Genomic DNA, 16,787 nt, shown 5'->3' with positions numbered 1-16,787 from the left:
TCCTGATTTCCCCCCGACTTTTAAATATTTTAATACACTTTGGGTTTTTTCCCTGATTTATTCCATTTTTTCCTGAATTCCCTGATAATTCCCTGATATTTTCCGAACCGCCAATTTTCCTGATAATTCCCTGATTTCCAGGTTTGCTGGACACCCCGTAGTTCTACATTAGTCTCAGAAAGCAGCACGATTGTAGGCCAGACTCTGCCCCTCAGCCTAAGATGAAGAGGATGGCAATACAGTTCCAAAAACATTACCAAGAAAATTGCATGATTTGTCCAGGCAGCTGCTGGGAGTTAACACTGATTTTTAATATGTATTAGGACAGGCAATTATTTTGTGGCAAGATAGCTTCTAGAGACGTTCTCTACCAGCAATGGTGGACCAAAGCTAAGCAGTCAGGGTTAATCCACTCACCTCTGGTGCAGTGTTCCCTCTAATTTTTTGGGGGGGTGGGCGGAAAAGTATAGTGTCTGAGCGGCAGTCCCTTCGGGACTGGGCAGCACAGAAATAATAAATAAATAAATAAATAAACAAGTAAATAAATAAACAAACAAACAAAACCCCACCCTGTTTTGCCTCAGAGAATTTTAAAATAAAATACTGTACTGTGTGTCTATAACAGTGAGCTCATAATGGGACAACTCTATCAATATCAAAATGCCACTTAAATAGTTGAGCTAGTTTCAAACTAGAGTTTGATTTTCTTTCTCTCTTCCTTACTCCCATTCTTTTTCTTTCTCTTTTCCTTCCTCTCTTTTTTCTATCTCTTCCTCTCTCCCTCTCTCTCTCCTTCCCTCTCACTCTTTCCCTCTCGGCTTCTGGGCAGGTTTGGAAAACTCTGAGTTGATGGTGATTTTTAAGTGAGCGATTGCTCACTGCTCAGCTTAGAGGGAACTGTGCTCTGGTGATTACATATACTCAAAGCGATTTTATATTTGCAACAGGGAAGGGGAAATTGTTTTTTTTTTCAAGAAAGGCTCCAAGTACCTTGAAATGATGGCTGCTCCCAAGTGGGTTAGCTTTTTTCAATCCTCCCTAGAAACAAAACCCATTAAGAACACTTGCACATCATTGAGAATTCTGGCTTCCCATGAATGAACAAGTGTACTAGTACACAATCCTCTGCCAGTTCCATTTAAACAAGCTAAATGAACCACAGAAAGCATTTGCAAGATGTCTTGGGATGTGCAAATGACTTCAACAGCCATTTAAGTGGCTTCCATTCCAAAACATTTTTGGGAGCGTAAACAGTGGTTAGAGATGCACAGAAGCAGTCAATATCTTATACTTGACAGATGGCAGAACAAAGAGAAAGAAATGATGTATGAATGAATTCTGACCAGAAAGGCAATATAAATTAACACATGCTTTTGGAGATACATATTCAGGGCCAGGAACATAATAAAGATGAAGTACAAACTGAAACTGATCACGTTCTTTAGAATTTTGACAAATGACTACACTTGTTTTATACAGACTGACAAAATAGTTGAAATTATTCAGTGTGAGAGTGAGCACAAATAAACATATTGATTCATAAATCAAATTAACTTTTGGGAATATACTATTCCACAGGACATACCATATAGGTTTAATTAGATAATATTGTTTTAAAGACAGGAATTGGAAAATGCCCAATCTATCAGACCTGCTCCTAAGAGGATAGAATGGATAGAAACAATGGGAGACAGTCAGAGCCGATACAACGAAGTTTGAAGCTAAAACCCTGAATTGCATTTGGTAACCAAAGGGGCTGGCATAGAGGTATACCTCGAGTAAAGGAAGTAAAAAAGAAAGGAGGGGAAAATACTTTCAGACTTGATGTTAGCCCATTCCAGACAAGAAACACAACAATGGATATTAATTTTATTTATCTTCACTGTAAGATTACATTATCAGAATGAGCATTGGACCTACCTGATGTGCCCCTTTTCGTAAGGTAGAGCTAGCTCCAAGGAGGCTAGCTCCACCTTACTCCCCACACTGCCCTTTAGCCAATCAGGACCGACTCTGAAGTATAAAGGCACCCCTCTACTGTCAACCCCCCTCTTTTGATAAAGGACAATGATCAGACATTGAGTGTATCTCCCATATCAGACATGATGAGCTCTCACTTACATTAAGCATATCACGCAGCTCCATTCTCCATAGTGGGTGTAGCTAGCCTCCAAGGATGGGACATAACAAAGCCCTGTGTCCCTTGGACGGGTGATGTTAATCCTGTCTGGACCCCCCCACCGTCCTGAGTCACCTATTACAATACCCATTGCCCAAAGGCTGCCTCCTCTAAGGCAAACACGTCCAGTTTATAGTGATGGATAAACAGCGTTGGGGATGACAAGGTGGCTGCATGGCAGATCTCCTCAATGGTGGAGAAGATCTGCCGTGCAGCCATGTGTTGTATTGACCAAGCAGTGATGTTTGCAGCATTGCACATAGAATGGGCTGCCCCATCAGAAGGTCATGGCAAAGAAAGACAACGCAATAACAGAGCGATGACCCATGGTTGAAGATGACTCCTTATATCACCCAGAGGTGCTTACGAAAAGAAGAAGTACAGTGTACATGAGTATCGAGGGCCCTACGGACGTCCAGCTGATGTCAGCACACCTCAGTGTCAGTGGTTGGAGCTAGGTAAAAACTGGGGGAAATTATTTCCTGTAGCCTGTGAAAGTAGGAATTCACCTTTGGGACAAAGCTAGGGTCTAGTCTGAATACCACCCTGTCTGAGTGGAAAATGCACAAGTGCCCCCATATAGACAAAGCAACCAACTTGGAGATTGGGTAGGGGGATGTCATGGCCATGAGAAAAACTACCTTGTATGTCAAATGTATGAGGGATGTGGTCACCAAGAGCTCAAATGGGTTCCCCAACAGAGCCTGCAGCACTTTGGTCAGGTCCCAAGTTGGGAATTGATGAACTGTGGGTGGACACAGGTTGGCTGCCCTTTAATGAGTCTGCGAAGTAAGGGGTGAGCAGACAGGGCATCCAGTGACCCAGAAGACAAATACTTTTGATAGAACTGCAAGCTGTCAATGGAGTGTGTTTGGGGAGAGACCTTTGGCCAGACCTTGGAGCAAGAACTGGAGGACCTTAACAATGGACAAGTCAACCGGAGAGTACCCCATCTGCCCATACCAGTTGCAAAAGGCCCTCCAGGTGGCCGAATATATATGTTCTGTGGATGGCCTCCTGGAGGCCAACATAATCTGCACAGTATGTCAGAGTGAGTTGCTCAAACACTAGGCAAACAATTGTAACCAGCGCAGATCTGGATGCTGAACTGACTCCTGGACAAGCGACCACTCTGTTGGAGGGATCTTCCAAGGAGGGAATACGGAGGTCCGTGGACCAGATTCTCCTGGGCCAGTGATGAGCAAGGAGAATCACTTTGGCCTTCTCCTGCAGCACCTTCCTGATCACCTTGGGGATCAACAGTAAGGGGGAATGCATATAACAACAGCTCTTCCATCTCCAAAGATCATTTCTACATACCAATACACACATTATACACACATCAAGAATACCATGATCAATGGTTTGAAGGGCATCAAAACCATTTACCATATCTCAGCGGCCAGTCAGGTCCCAGAGTTGGCCCTGTCTAGGTCCTCTCAGCTAAGTAATGCCACCTGATGGGGCCTAGGGGAAGCGCCTTCTCTGTGGCAGCTCCGGCCCTTTGGAATCAACTCCCTCCCTACTGCTCCCACCCTCCCGGCTTTTCATAAGATTTTAAAAACTCATCTTTGCTGGCAGGCCTGGGTCCGTTGAGCACTGGCATCTTGCTCTGGTGGTTGACATGAGCGTAATATTTGGGGGTTTCAATCAGATTTTATATTTGGGTTTCTCACTTGTTGTATTTTGTATTTATTCCTATTCGTAAGCCGCCCTGAGTCTACGCAGAAGGGCGGCCTAGAAATTCAAATAAATAAATAAATCAAGAATCCATAAGAAAAACGCCACTATCCAGATTCTGCCACAGGCCATCCAACTACTTTTATTTTTATTTTATTTTTTTATTTTATTTATTCTTTGTCCAATATACAATACATATGGAAGAGAATATATATGTAGTAATATATATGAAGATAGAAAGTAAAAAAGAAGAGAAGTGGATGGGAGGGAGAGGATATATATGATATAAGAGATAAGGAGAGAATATATATGATATAGATAGATGATAGATAGATAGATAGATAGATAGATAGATAGATAGATAGATAGATAGATAGATAGATAGATACTTGATCAATGCTATGCCCTGGTCTGAAATTTAATGGAGAAGGGTCCACATAATCTGCTTCCAGAAATGTCTTCTGAAGGTGCAATCCAACTATCTTCTCAAGAACTGTTTGTAAAAAGGAAATTTTCAAGACTGGATTAAAGTTGTACAGCACCAATCTAGCAATGGCTTGAGAAGGAGGCATACAACCTCCTTCCATCCAACTCAAAGATGGACCCAAACAAACATTATTTGCTACTCTTGTAATATGTAGAAGGCAATTAATTACTCCATATTTCTGCTGAACAAATTCTCAATTCATTCTTGCCATATTTTTACTTCCCACAAACAAGTTACATGGAATTAAGTTTTGCGTCTGAGCTATATACAAAGCTATATTCAACCTCAAATAACGAAGATATGATTTTTGGCAACCGGATTGTAATTTGCTGTTGCATATAGGCCCAAAAAGGGGATTTCTTGGACAAATGTATAATCTAACCTACTAATAAGCTTTCAGAAACTCTTCTTAGTTTTTTTTGAAACAACACTGACAGTCTAGCCACAACAACTCCACTGGATACCCACTTAGCTTGAAGAAAAGTGTTTTACTTTTCTTCATTGTAATATGGCTCTTGAATCAATTAAAGAAGATGAACTTCAAAGTAAATTCCTGCATACCTGGCACAGTGTGGCATGGAGATGCCATAACCTGCTTATTTACATAAAGTAATGCAGTAATTATGTATCTGGATTTTGAGTGGCTCAAAATTACAGAAACAAGTGTTTTACTCTGTAAATCAAACGCCATTAGCTTTGTGTCCTCTCAATATAAAGAACTTCAGTTCCTATAACTCCAATCACTATACTGCTTTAGAATTTTGTTCAATATATCTGGAAACTGAAGAAAACTGCTATAAGTTTTAAAGATGCACAAATCAGCACTAGAACAAAACTTAAAATAAATTATTGATTACAATATCCTGATAAGAGTAAGTAAAAATGTATAACTGAGTTTATGCAAAACATTCAATTTCAATATGGTTCTTTGGTTTTAGCTTAATGTGTTTTAGAAAATAAACCATTGTGTACATAACTTGTTTCATATCTCAATATCTGTATGGTCTCTGCTTGATTTCTTGAACATGTTTATTTTATCTATTGATTTATTATATTTCTATGCCGCCCAACACCCAAAGGACTCTGGATGGCTTACAACAGGATATAAAATAAAATGAATGTCAAAGGTGACGTGCCATGACATTTTGGATGACACATCAGCATTCACCAACAGCTGACATAAATATCCCCAAAAGGGTGCCATGAGATTTTCAGTCTATGGAGGCCCCACAAGAAGAATGGGAAATGTTCTTATGCAGCTTCTGGACACACTGGAAGTCGTGCAACAGGATGGTCCTCTCAGGCAGCTTCCAGAGCTTCTGGATATCATGCAAGAACGGAGTGGACTTTCATATGGTTTTGGAGAGCGCAGAGACTATAGAAAAGTAATCTGGCTACCCATTGACTTTAGCCTGCCAGAAGGTCACAAAAGGTGAACCCTATGAACCCATCATAAATATAAGTCAGTTGCAAAGCATGTGAATTTTGATCATGTGACCATGGAGATGCTGCAAAGCTACGTGAAAAACAGTCATAAGCCACTTTTTTCAGTTCCATTGTAACTTCGAAAGGTCAACAAATGAACTATTGTAAGTCAAGGAGTACCTGTAGATAAAGCTTTGTTTCTCTTTTGTTCGGGGGGGGGGGGATGCGTGTGACACACCAGCAAATTCTTGACACATTCGCCATCACTTCTCTAAACCAAACAGCAACTAAAATAAGCAATGTTCAATGCAAGCCTTATGCTGATATAAACAGCAAACATAGCAATTTCTAGTTGGAGAGCTTTTATTAGACAAGTTGTAAATCTTGAGGCAGGGAGAGAAAGGCTGGCTGTTTAGTCAGTGAGAATGAAGCAGGAGAAGTTGCTTGCCTTGTAATTACATCTACTGCAGCAAGTTAGGAGAGTTCAGAGGCAAGAATACGGAGATAATTGTTCAAGGCAACCCATAGGCTGAAGCACCCGAAAGTTTTCTGAAAGCTGATACAAAAGTTGAAAGGTGTGATTGCGAGGCAAGAAGCAGAAAGTAGCTAGTGTAGAGTATTAAAGACAGGTCTTGCAAATAATAATAATAATAATAATAATAATAATAATTATTATTATTATTATTATTATTATTATTATTATTTATTAGATTTGTATGCCGCCCCTCTCCGAAGACTCGGGGCAGCTCACAACAATGATAAAAACAATATTATAATGGCACAAATCTAATATTAAAAAACTAAAAACCCTATCATAATTAAAAACCAAACAGCACATACATACCAAACATAAATTATAATAAGCCTGGGGGAAAGATGTCTCAAATCCCCCATGCCTGGTGGTATGGGTGGGTCTTAAGTAGTTTACGGAAGACAAGGAGGGTGGGAGCAGTTCTAATCTCTGGGGGGGGAGTTGATTCCAGAGGGCTGGGGCCGCCACAGAGAAGGCTCTTCCCCTGGGGCCTGCCAGATGACATTGTTTAGTCGACAGGACCCAGAGAAGGCCAACTCTGTGGGACCTTATCGGCCGCTGGGATTCATGCGGTAGCAGGCGGTTCCGGAGGTCTAACTAGAGAAGATCTGCAGCCTAGTTTTAAATAGTCACAGTTCCTGACTGTACTTAATTAGAGTTAATGCCCATTTCCCTGAGGAGCCTCTTTAACTGGTGGTGTGATTTAGGATTTGGCACTCTTCCCAAAGTCTGCCTCTGACTCCTTACTACGGAACTGGAATTAGGAGCTAGCTGTGCTGAGTCAGACCTATTACAAGTAGTCCTCAAGTTACAACAGTTCATTTAGTGACCCTTCAAAGTAATATCCTCACCAAAAAAAGTGACTTTGGGCCATTTTTCACACTTAGGACTATTGCAGTATCCCCACGGTCATGTGATCAACATTCAGATGCTTGGCAAAGGGTTCATATTTAGAACAGTTGGAATGTCCTGAAGTCATGTGATCTCTGATCAGCAAAGTCAATGGATAAGTTAGATTCATTTAATAACTGTGACAAGGTCATAAAATGGAGCAAAACTCACTTAACAAATGTCTCACTTGGCATCATAAATTTTGGGCTCAATTTTCGTTACATTTTAAAAATTTATTTATTTTATTTATTTATTACTTGGATTTGTATGCCGCCCCTCTCCGAAGACTCGGGGCGGCTCACAACATGTAGAAACAAATCATAAGTAATCAAACAATTTAAAATTTTAAAGATTTTTTAAAAAAAAACCCATATACTAACAGACACACACACAAGCATACCATATATAAATTAAACGTGCCCAGGGGGAGATGTTTCAATTCCCCCATGCCTGACGGCAAAGGTGGGTTTTAAGAAGTTTACGGAAGGCAGGAAGAGTAGGGGCAGTTCTAATCTCCGGGGGGAGTTGGTTCCAGAGGGCCGGTGCCGCCACAGAGAAGGCTCTTCCCCTGGGGCCCGCCAACCGACATTGCTTAGTTGACGGGACCCGGAGAAGGCCCACTCTGTGGGACCTAATTGGTCGCTGGGATTCGTGCGGCAGGAGGCGGTCTCGGAGATATTCTGGTCCAATGCCATGAAGGGCTTTAAAGGTCATAACCAACACTTTGAATTGTGACCGGAAACTGATCGGCAGCCAATGCAGACTGCGGAGTGATGGAGAAACATGGGCATACCTAGGTAAGCCCATGACTGCTCTCGCAGCTGCATTTTGCACGATCTGAAGTTTCCGAACACTTTTCAAAGGTAGCCCCATGTAGAGAGCATTACAGTAGTCGAACCTCGAGGTGATGAGGGCATGAGTGACTGTGAGCAATGAGTCCCGGTCCAGATAGGGCCGCAACTGGTGCACCAGGCGAACCTGGGCAAACGCCCCCCTCGCCACAGCTGAGAGATGTTGTTCTAATGTGAGCTGTGGATCGAGGAGGACGCCCAAGTTGCGGACCCTCTCTGAGGGGGTCAATAATTCCCCCCCCAGGGTAATGGACGGACAGATGGAGTTGTCCTTGGGAGGCAAAACCCACAGCCACTCCGTCTTATCCGGGTTGAGTTTGAGTCTGTTGACACCCATCCAGGCCCCAACAGCCTCCAGGCACCGGCACATCACTTCCACCGCTTCGTTGACTGGGCATGGGGTGGAGATGTAAAGCTGGGTATCATCCGCATATTGATGATTCCTTCTTTTCAGAAGCTATTTGTTTAAAAACATAGAGTATGTGAGCTTAATTTTTCTCTGTCTACTTACTCAAGTTTTAAATTATTCCATATCCAATGCTAATTACTATACATTATGAGGTGTCATTCAAAGCATACAATTATTTTGAGGATCCATTCTTGAAGAAAAGGTATAGAATATCATTGCAAAGAGCATAAGCTAAAGTAGTTTTGCCATACAATGCTCCAAACCAAAAGGTTGTTTCTTAAAAATTTTGTTCTTTATGGAATTAAAAAGAGGCTTAGTTAGTAAGCTAGCTTTATAGGTACGCTTCAATTTAGCTCACACTCTGAGTGATCTGTAGATAAGATAGCAATAGAATGAAAGAAGCTTTACCATTGTAAATTATTATTTACTAATACTAGGGCATTGTTACAGGATTTAAAAGACTATCACACGGGCAGAACCAATCATAGTGGGTATACATTATCAGCACCAAACTGAAGGATGTTAATTGGATGGGCAAAGGCCAAGGGATTCACTTTACTTCCATGGTCACATGTTTTTAAATATTAGAGCAAGGCTTTTGTGCACATTAAAAAAGGCAATTTCTGTAAAGCTGCTGATTAAGGGACACTCTTTTTATATCAAAAGAATCCTATCTTTAAGCTGCTCCTGGAACTTGAGTTTCTGTTTCAATTCTAACCGTACAAGTACCCTCTTGAAACCAATCACGAACCTTGTTATTTATTTCCAGAAACGTTTTTTAGGCATGCACCCAAGACACCATCAATTCCATGCTGTACCCGAACAGAACAATGATTAGAAACAAGCATGTACCTGCATGCATTACCCTTTGCTACCTGAAAAACATTTTGGTCAATATCTCATTTGTCCCTGAAAGGACTACCAATAAAGAACCTCTTATTATAGACTCAACTCAAGGTCTTTGCTGGAGATTTGGCTCACAGATTTGTTCTATTCTTTTGCTATTTGTGTTTCAAGAGGGAGCAATTATTTTAGAAACAAATCTCTACATTGCTTCTGATGAAAAGGAATCCCGGAGAGGCTTACAATAAAAATAATGAAAACACAATAAAAATTATCGCATTGAAAGTGGAAATGTTAGAAAAAATAAGGCTCAATATAGTACAAAAATTTGGAAGTTGAACTGATTAGGACTGGGAACTGAAAATCAGTGTGCAGGGGTTGTGCACTGAGAAGACCAGGCATAATTATTTCAAACTGTGAAAAAGTTAGGAGGCAAGATTGCTGGAGTTAGAAAGTAAACATATTACATTCAGAGATAGTATTCATTTATTTTCCCTACTGATTTGCAAAGGTGAGCAAGCATTCACCTACGCACATGTGTGGCCTTCCGTGCGTGCGTTGTGCTCATGCACATGGCTTGCAAGCATTTGCGCAGCTTAAAAATGTACCTAAATAGAATGGCATAGCGCCAGGGAGGTTGGGCGGTCCACGGGTCACTACTACTAATTTACCCAAACCGGTCCAAACAGTTGAATACCACCTCTGATTACATTATAAAAACTATAATATTCATAATCTCCTACTTTGTAAGCCAACATTATGCGGGTTATTTGGAAAGTAAGGTTACAAGGCCTATAGCTCTCATGGGGAATGTTCGCGATGGGTGCCCAAGATACTTACTGAAGCGCACAAAATTGACAGTCAATGCCGCTCGAGAATTTCTTGACCGTTTCGAGACTGAAGGCAAGTAGGCATGTAATTGTTTGATTTTAATGATTAGTTTCAAGATAATTTTTAAATTAACTATTCTATTAATTGGCTTAGAAATATTTTATATATTGTATCTGTTTTATCGAAATGTTGTAAGCCGCCCTGAGTCCACACAGAGGGGTGGCATATAAGTCCAATTAATAAAATAAATAAATAAAATAAACCGTATAGTGTCATGAGATGAAGCTTGGGCTTATCACCATACTCCAGAGAGCAAACGTCAATCAATGCACTGGAAGAATACCCATTCTCTTCCATTGGCTTCCCACTACATAAAAGTAATACCAACTTACCCCACGAACATTCCCCACGAGAGCTGCGTGCCTTGTAACCTTACTTTCCGAATAACCCTCATACTTTAGTTCTGAAGGAATGGGGACCACTGAATTTCATCTCAGACATTAAAAAACACGTAATAGCTTTATAGAGGTAGTCAACTTACAATCGTTCATTTAAGGACTGTTCAAAGTTACAACAGCCCTGAAAAAAGTGACTTATGACCATTTTACAAAGGATCCTTGCATTGTCCCCATGGTTACCTGATTGGAATTCAAATCAGGGATGGATTCCACTTACCTTCCTTACCAGGTCATATTGTGACAGAAGAATGTTTAACCTGTAATTGGTAATAAACTATAGTTACACTATTAAAAGGTGTATGGTACTGGAATTACATTATAATTATTATTTATAACGTTATAAATAAATTGTGCATTGATGGTTAATTGCTTACTGGCTTATAAGTATTCCACAAATATTTACATATTTAAGACTTAAAGCTGATTTTCAGGTTTCTCCATTGCTTCCATTCTTTTACGATTTAAGAAATATCTGTAAGGATATATGTACTTCACTACCCTTTTAAAAGCAATTGGAATTTTTGATAAGTTGTATTGTGGGTTTTTTTTAAATCAAACATTCACAATGCATTCAATATCCCAATATTTGAATTGCTGTACCTATATCATGGGCTTATTTATACATTGCTTATGAAGTTGCAGTCTTACCAGACCGCCATTAGAACGTTTTGAACCATCTTTCCCATAAGCACCTCCAGCATTGCTAAAATACAAATGAAGTTGAGATTTATACCTCAAAATATCTAAAGGTCATCACAGTGAGAAGGGATGCAGTACATTTATATACATTCTTGGGCTATGTTTGCTAAACCCTTTGATCTAGGGGTGAGAGGCTTCCGGTTCACCCGTGCCTGTTGGTCATTGGAAAGCTGGTTGCGAAGGGAGCATGAGGCTCCGCCCACTTGCCCGGATGCCACCATTTGGGTTCTCTGCACATCCTCAGAATGCTTTGCGCATATGTAGGGGGTAATGTAGGGGGTAAAGTCCAGGAAGGTGGGCGGAGTCTCACGCCCCGTTCATGACCAACTCTCCAACAACCGATAGGCACAAGCAAATCAGGGCATTTCACCTCTGCCTTAATCATTTGTGGTATCAATTGTAATTACATTGAAATGCAATACTTGTCTGAGTTGTAACTGAAATCTAACCTATTATATATTCTTTTCAAATTCCAAGTTTGTTTTCCTTATAAATATCAGAAGCATTAAAAGTTTCCAAATCTTACGATAGATTATACTTGGATCCTATAGCGGCATACTCTTTATATAACAGTTAGAGCTGCAAATATTGCAGAAGTAACTCAATGCCAATATAATTCATAGTTCTTTGCCCTGGGTGGTATTTCATCAAGAATTGCCTGAACAGTACATCCAAGTATAATTGAAGAGTTGTTCAGGGTTTTTTTGTAAAGACTGAATGCGAAATTTTTAAAAATATTAACTGCATGGCATGAATCCTGAAGTAAGCCTTAACTCACCCCTTCTCAAACTGATTGCCTTGCAAACAATTATCTTAGGATGGCTGCATGTTCACAAATATACTTTTCAAGAGATCAAAATAGAGATTTTTTAACTTCTATAGGATTTATACTATCAAGGTGAAACCAAGATTGTGTAGTTTTTGGTTGTTATGATTTTATTTCATACTTCTCAGTATCACAATAGTTGCTATTAATCCTCCATTATATAATCTCTATACAGTGTAATAAAACATTATAACCATTATTTGTGTTTTTGTTTATAAGCAATAATTGTTAACTGAAATGAATCAATTCAAGAGAAATTTCATTTAAAGACTGATGAGGAAAACTTCCTTCTTCAGCATTTTGTTGGTATGGCTTCTTCCTGCTTCATTAATCTTAATAAAGCAAGCAACCAGACAACCAATGATATTATGTGTAAACCAACACAAATGTTAGAACAGGCTGAATGAATCATTTAGACGAATGCTTTGGAAGCAACATGAATATAAAAAGTACAAAAAGCAAGACAGCAAGAACCTTTATCTGTTCCAATTTAGATGCCAATTGTGTATTTTTAAGTTTTATCTCCCTTGGCCACACTGATTACAAATTAGGGAGATTTGACATCAATGCACCTGGGAGGCATAGAGTCAGGGAACTCTGCATTTAGCCCAAGTACATATAATGAAACAAGAGGGCAGTTTTAGCTTAATGAACTCATTCCAGCTGCAACTCTTAAGTTTATCATTAGCAGCAGTTGCTTTCAAGTAGATCTCGGAAAGAAATCCTTGGTCTCTGCAGGTTGAAAAGACCGTATTATATGGACAGATCCATTAAAGGAAACCTTGGGGGGATTATGAAATCCAATGCTTGGATCACAATTAATCAGTTTCTTCTGGCTGAATGTCACTCTACTCTCCGCTCAGATTTTACTCCAGACAAACGCTCAGTAACTAATGTCAACCGGGGATGTGATGGATTACCCACACCTGTTGCTAGCCAGAAGCCTGCAGTCCGCATGCAAGCTCCAACACTAAAGAAAGACATTCCAGTCTAGCAAAACAAAAGCGTGAACGGGGGCCAGCCCTATCTTCGCCTTTAAAAGCACTGTTTAAAAATTAGGAGCCTTAAGAAGCAGCATGGTGTTGAGAGGGCAGAGCTGTTGTGTCACATGGTCTCCCTTGCACTACCTCGCCGTCAGATAACGGTAGAGCCCATCAATGGTCAGTTTCAATTCGGCTTTTGCAAACGGTACGGAAAGCAACCGTCCTCTCCTTTCAGCGGATCTACGTTGTTTTTTAAACAAACACGTTTCGTGCAGCTGCTTCAAGTTTTTAAAACGAGGGCGGCACAGGACTGAAAAGGCTCAATGTTGAAGCAGCACTGCAGGCTACTCCAGCTAACTGCTTAGCTGTAGTTCAGCAGTTCAAATCTCACCACCGGCTCAAGGTTGACTCAGCCTTCCATCCCTTCCGAGGTGGGTCAAATGAGGACCCAGATTGCCGGGGGAAACCTGCTGATTCTGTCAACCGCTTAGAGAGGGCTGTAAATACACTTATGAAGGGGTATATAAGATAAGCATAAGTGCACCAGCATGCCTTCCGTCCCCTGTCCTAATGTTTCTTTTATTTTTTTTACTACGGTAGTATCATGTACATGAATTTTATTTTATTTATTTATGTAGTCCAAAAACACAATGACACATAATGAAGGTTATGGAGGATACACTCAAAGTAAAATATATCAAATAAAGAACAGAAGAGAAAATATAGGCATAGGATATATCAATGAGGGAGTAGAAGAAAAGTTAGGGGGATAGAAGAGGAGATATAGGAGATATAGGAGAGACAGTAGGACAGGGGAAGGAAGGCAGGCTAATGCACTTATGCACGCCCCTTATCTAATGTTTCTTATTTTTTCTTACTAGTATCATGTATATGAACATTATTATATCTTTACACACCTCCAACATGTACTTGAAAAAAACAAACAAATTTTAAAAATGCTATTGCTGTTATACTGCACTCTCTCACATAGGTTCGTTTCCCCCTCCCCACTCCTCCCTCTGCTTCACCTGGGCTTCCCAACCTTCAAAAATACTCCTGAAAACTGTTCCAAGCCTCAGCTCTGAAAGACCCCGGAGACAAGACTCAGCCTATTCTTTTCACCTCTCGTCCCCCTTGAAAGCAAGTGGCTCTTAACGGGACTTCGGGAGAAAAGACACCCAATCAAGACGGCGCGCAAAGTTAAAGGGCAGCGCTCTCTCTCTCTCTCTCTCTCTCGCTCTCTCTCTGTCAGCCCCCCGTTAGAAAACAAAACACAGCGCCGTCGGGGTCGGCCAAGCGGTGGCGAGGTCCGCCTTTTCCCCCCCCCCTCCCATCCCCGTACTTCTCCTTAAAGGCGGCACCTTTAAGGCGAACCCGTCCTGCCGCGGGTGCCTCACAGGCGAGAAAAAACCGGGTCAAGATTCCAAAGCTACAAAAGGGAGGCGGGGAAGGGCAGAGAAACGGGGGCGCTTTGCCCTCTGGCGCGCGCGCTCCCCCGACCCGAGGAACTCACCCTTTTTCGGCTCGTGAGGCAAGGCGCGCTTCTTTTCCTCAGCGCGCGCTCAGGGCCGAGGCGCCAGCGCCGAATTTACCGGAGGACAACACCCACCCCACGCGCTCCGCAGGAGTAAACGGAGGCGGAGCGGGGCGCTCGCCCTGGCAAACGGGGAGCGAGCGGCGGCGGCGGCTTATAGCCGCGACGGGTCCGTCAGCCCGAACCCGCGCGATGGAATGGAAGAGCGGCGCGTGCGCGCGCGCCCTTGCAAGACCACACAGCCGCCGCTTTGCCCTGGGTCCCGCCCTCCCTCTGTGCGCCGCGCGAGGGGCTCCCGACGGAACAGCCGGGCGAGCAAGGCAAGATCGAGCCGAGAGGAGGAGGAGGAGCGGGAGATGCCTGGAACCATCTGTTGCAAAGCGCCGTTTTGGCTTGGGGAGGGGAGGGGGCTTGTGGGCGAAGCAGCGCGTCTTTCTCTCTTCCTCAGCCCCGTTTTTCCTGTGGCGTTTTTGGTGTGTGTGCGTGTTGGGGGGGAAGGGGAGATGTAGGGCGGGAAGGTTATCTGCCGGAAGGCCCAGTTGGAGGCACAATTAAGTCGCCCTTCGCTCTCCTCATCCTCTTGCCTTTGACATCCCTCGCCCTCGTCCTAACTTTTTTTTTTTGCGTCCACCTGCTAAATTCCTGGTTCCTCGCCCAAGCGAAATACCTTATTTGTTTGTTAGGTTTTTTTCAAAAAAGTTTTTTTAATCATCATTCCATACATAAATCAATATACTTTAATTATTGCAACAATACAGTGAAATACATAATTATACATTTTAGTCAATCATTCATAAGTTCTTTATACACTGCTCACAAAAAATAAAGGGAACACTTAAACAACAGAATATAAACTCCAAATAAATCAAACATCTGTGAAATCAAACTGTCCACTTAGGAAGCAACACTGATGGACAATCAATTTCACATGCTGTTGTGCACATTCAACTTTGCACAGAACAAAGTATTCAATGAGAATATTTCATTCATTCAGATCTAGGATCTGTTCTTTGAGTGTTCCCTTTATTTTTTTGACAGGATATATAAACTTTATTCCAGGTGTATGTTATTAAAGACAAGACAGCTAAACACAAGAACAATTTTTCCCAAATGCCATCACTCTGCTAAACAAATAATTCCCTCAACACTGTCAAACTATTTCCTAAGTGCACTACTATTACTACTAGTTTTTTTAATCATCATTCCTATCACCCATTTCATCCCACTAATGACTGTATGACTGTAACTTGTTGCTTGTATCCTTAAGATTTTTATTAATATTGATTGTTTCCTCATTGCTGATTTGACTCCTACAATTATTAAGTATTGTACTTCATGATTCTTGACAAATGTATCTTTTCTTTTCTGTACACTGAGAACATATGCACCAAGACAAATTCCTTGTGTGTCTAATCACTCTTGGGAAGCCTTTGGAGCCTGGGATAGGGCAAACCACAAGCCCACTGGGCCCACCAGAAGTTGGGAAACAGGACTTTTCTGGCCTCCAGGTGGCCTCCGGGGGAATGAGGGAAGTGGTTTTCACCCTCCCCGGGGATTGAATTATGGGTGTGGGCACTCACACCTATGCAATAGTGCGCACACACCCTCTTTCAGCACCTGAGAGAAAAAAGGTTCTCCATCACTGGAGTAGGGCATTGACAGGAGACATAAAGTCTTTTCCCTCACAAATAATTAAAAAAAGATTGGATGTCCCAAAGGTGCTTTTTCAGGAGGCAACTGGACTTTCTTTTGAAGACTTTTTGCTTCTCATCCAAGAGGTTTCTTCAGTTCTGACAGGATAATGGGGAATGGAACTATCCTGTCAGAGATGAAGAAGTTTCTTGGATGAGAAGCAAAATGCCTTCAAAAGAAAAAACAAGAAAGTCCAGTTGTTATTGTTGTTGTTGTTGTTGTTGTTGTTGTTGTTGTTGTTGTTGTTATTATTATTATTATTATTATTATTATTATTATTATTATTATTATTTAGACTTGTATGCCACCCTTCTCCGAAAACTCCAGTTGCCTCCTGAAAAAGCACCTTTGGGACAACCATGACCTGGATGACTGAGAATTTCTACAGACTAAAAGATTGGAGGATTTATTTTAATGTAGGAAGTGGCCACCTTCTTCCAATTTCTGAAAAGGTCCCGCTCGTTCCT

General features: G+C 41.4%; 1 protein-coding gene across 1 annotated transcript in view; it reads right to left on the bottom strand.

The window, feature by feature from the left end:
- The window catches only part of SULF2 (sulfatase 2), a 329,460-nt gene extending 314,659 nt beyond the window's left edge, over positions 1–14,801 (bottom strand). The window contains exon 1 of the mRNA XM_070744663.1: positions 14,608–14,801. The gene's annotated coding sequence lies outside the window, so the exon portion shown is untranslated. The remainder of the gene's footprint in view (positions 1–14,607) is intronic.
- Positions 14,802–16,787: the final 1,986 nt, after the last annotated feature.

This window comes from Erythrolamprus reginae, chromosome 3 (genome assembly GCF_031021105.1).
Source record: "Erythrolamprus reginae isolate rEryReg1 chromosome 3, rEryReg1.hap1, whole genome shotgun sequence".
NCBI classification, from domain to species: Eukaryota; Metazoa; Chordata; class Lepidosauria; order Squamata; family Dipsadidae; genus Erythrolamprus; species Erythrolamprus reginae.
Note: the sequence above shows the minus strand (reverse complement) of the source record. Positions and strands in the feature narration are given on the sequence as shown.